Below are 3,430 nucleotides of genomic sequence, written 5' to 3'. Positions count from 1 at the left end.
GCCCTGTCAAATGATTTCCCCTAGATCTAGATTTCCTTTTAGCCAAGGGAACACCAGTAGTCACTAAGGCATGGCGTTTCTGAGCTCTCTGCCTTGAACCCAAACTTGCTTCCAAACCCTTAGCGTCCCAGTTGTAGTCCAGTCCAGCCAAGCACAGCTGTTTCTCAAGACATCGGCAGCAAGCTACAATGTGGACATGGGTCTGTAAATGCTTCCTTCAGATGTTGAACACATTGGCATAATGCGCAGAGATCATGCCCATGGTCAGGAAGATGCTTGTTTGGACAAAGCTTACAATTTAAGGGACAGGCAGTGAGAATGGAGCTAAAAGCCATAACCGCGAAAGTGGAGAGCCTCTGGATACAACCACGAGGAGAGCCACCAAAATAATTCAAATAAATACTCCTACCTCCAGATGAACCATAAGGAATGGAGAGGAGAGTGTAAGAGCTTCAAATAAAAAGTCAACAACACCCATGGTTATGACCGGCAGTCACAAAGTACAACACAATATATAACACAATACAGCAGGAACACAAACTCACTCAATAAATAGCTACAAAGCAGGTAATACACCTCTGGATAGAACTGTGAGGTAAGCAGAACACCGTGCGGAGAAATTCCCAAAGATAAAACAACTCGCACGCATTGGCAAGTGGCTCATAGCTTGGCAGTGTGTAGCCGCAATGCTAAGCCTTGTACTTACGAAGGGCGAGCAATCTGGAAACAAACAAGTTGTTACCACAGTCCAAAACAGTGCAATGCCAAAAGCATCATCACAGATTTGAAGGACAAATTTTGGCGAGAAGTGAAAGAGGTGGACTGCTGAGCTGCAGTGGCTCATATCACCTACGCTCAGGTCACGCCACCATGTGACTTCGTTGGTATTTATTTCTCATACTGTCTGGCTGGCGCTGTGATTATACACTACTAAAGCACTGTCTCTGGCGGTCATAAGGAATGAAACAGAGCCACAGTCACACAATATGATGCGATAGCAAAGTGATTTGGTGAGAGTGGTTATATATTTGGCGAATCTTTTTAAGGGCAATGTGGAACAGCTTATCATGGTTAGTAGCTTTGTGTCTGGGAGCAGGCTAATGGCTGGACTAGTGAACCAGCACCTTGTTATGGCAGCACATACTAAAATTTGATAGATACAGAGAAGATTAGCATGGCCCCTGTAAAAGGATGACACGCAAATCTGTGAAGCAGGACCTGGAGTCTGGACTGGAACCAGTGAAGTTCTGGGTGTGATTAATTGACACATTACTGGTAAGTGCAAAGTCCTCTTCTGTAAAGAGTTTCCCTGTGCCAGAAAACTTTAAAGGAACAGCTTTATATTTAACTGATTTACAGTTAAAATAATTTTTGACTATAGTTTCTTTTTTTAATCCTTTTATCCTGTTAGTTGTTAGTAGTCTGTAGAAACATTAATTTTCAAAACAGTGTAGAAAATCAGAAACAGATAAAATATAAATAGAATAATTAATTAATTATGAATATTTTATTCAATGAAATATTAAAGCAAATTTTAAAAAAGAGAGCGAGGTTGGCAAGGGAATGACTTTCTAGCTGTTATAACATTAATTATAGCAAAGAACACCTTATTCTGTGGACCAGTGATGTCCTCCAGCTCCTGTTGTGGACAAGCCACAACATTATATGTAACTATAAACAATAACTGTAGTATAAACTATAATCAAAATGGAACATGGCATTTTTATTTTATTTTTGTCTGAAATGGAAAAGCACATTAAAATGAACATGCTAATCATCCTTGGCTGAACTGTGAAAGTACACACTGGCCTTCAGTCTTTAAAATAGGAACAACTATGAGAGGAGTGTATGTGTGTGGGGTTTTTGAACCAACCAGTGACATTCAACAGATTTCTCTATTTCAGCCCGACTCAAGCTGTGTAAGAGTTTTTCTTGGAGAGAGATAAAGTGTCTGTTGACGCTGTATAAGCGCGCCGTATGCACTTCCTTGTGTGTGTGTGTGTATCTAGCCAATGGTGAAATTTTTTTCCGGAGCATGTGTTCCTTTTACAGTGTCAAAATGACAAGAGCCTGCTGTGATACACTGTAGTGTGTGTGCGTGTCTCTGTGTGTAAGAATGTGGTGTTTAGGGTGTGAACACCATAAAAGCTCCCTATGTGTTTACTACCTGTATGTGTTTGAAAGAAACATACCCTTTTCATAATGTCAAAATGACAGAAACCTGCTGCAGTACCCAGTTCAGTATTTTTGTATATGTAAGTAAGTAAAGGTTTTTATATTTTTGTGCAGTTCTGGTACTATTTCACTGCCTATTGTACCACTGCCTATTCCCAGAATCCCTGTCTGCTTCATCCTTTTCAACTTGTATATTTGTTGGACTTGTTGATGTTTGTGAAAGTAATGGACGGTCTCACAACTGTTATATCATATTACTAATAATCTTTGTTCATATTCAGTGTTGCCAACTTATGTCCAAAAGTTATTTCTATATATACACATGCCAAAAGTTCCTGGTATTCAGAATTAGGTTACACAGCTGCTTAAGTCTGTTTTCTGGATGCGCCATTCAGATTACCTGCATGCAGTTTACCTGTATGTAGTTCACATATCCAAACTTGCCAGATTTTTCTTGCAAATCCCCCCAAAATAATCTGTATTGAAAATGCAGACTGAAGAAAGTCCAAGGTCAGAGACGAACATAACTCAGACACTGTTTTGGGCAAACTCCACCCCATGTGCACAACTTTCTGACATCAAGTCGTATTTATGTCTGAAGTCTGACTACTGATGTGGGCAATTTCAATCATTAACTTTTAAATGCATTCATGTAAATAAACTCTGAATATCCCCTCAAAATGAATGATAATTTATTATTATTATTATTATTATTATTATTATTATTAGTAGTAGTAGTAGTAGTAGTAGTAGTAGTAGTAGTAGTAGTAGTATAAACAATATCTGTATACAAATATAACCTTTAAGAAACAGACTATCCTGATTCCAGTAGTCAATATATTAATGCAGCATAGCATTATTTGTATTTCTCATCTTGAGTGTGTGTGTGCGCATGTATTGTGTTTGACTGGCTATTTTATTTTCGCAGGTGTGGCTGTTAACCCCTAAACCTTTTAACTTGGCACTTGTGACCTCTGACCCCTGCATACTGCCACTGGGTGAATGTGTCACTGGAGAAAACATGCACACACTTATAACACTGACACCTCAGTGTCTCAAACATTTAATAACCCCAACTTCCTCAACATTCTCTAGCGCCCTCTGTGTATTGGTTTTTAATTCGATATATATATTTATATATATATAAATATATATATATATATATATATATATATATAGCGCATGTGTGTGTGTGCGCGTGGGTGTGTGTGCAGTGCATGTGCGTGCGTCAGGTGGTCTAGTTAGGAATGGTTAT

At 38.8% G+C, this 3,430-nt stretch overlaps 1 non-coding gene across 1 annotated transcript; it reads left to right on the top strand.

The window, feature by feature from the left end:
* Positions 1-1,120: 1,120 nt before the first annotated feature.
* On the top strand, positions 1,121-1,226 carry LOC128604521 (U6 spliceosomal RNA). The gene has a single exon (XR_008385193.1). It is a non-coding gene; the product is annotated as a U6 spliceosomal RNA (small nuclear RNA).
* Positions 1,227-3,430: the final 2,204 nt, after the last annotated feature.

Source organism: Ictalurus furcatus, chromosome 2, assembly GCF_023375685.1.
Source record: "Ictalurus furcatus strain D&B chromosome 2, Billie_1.0, whole genome shotgun sequence".
Lineage (NCBI taxonomy): Eukaryota > Metazoa > Chordata > Actinopteri > Siluriformes > Ictaluridae > Ictalurus > Ictalurus furcatus.
The sequence above is the reverse complement of the archived record's forward strand: the minus strand, read 5'-3'. Positions and strand labels throughout refer to the sequence as shown.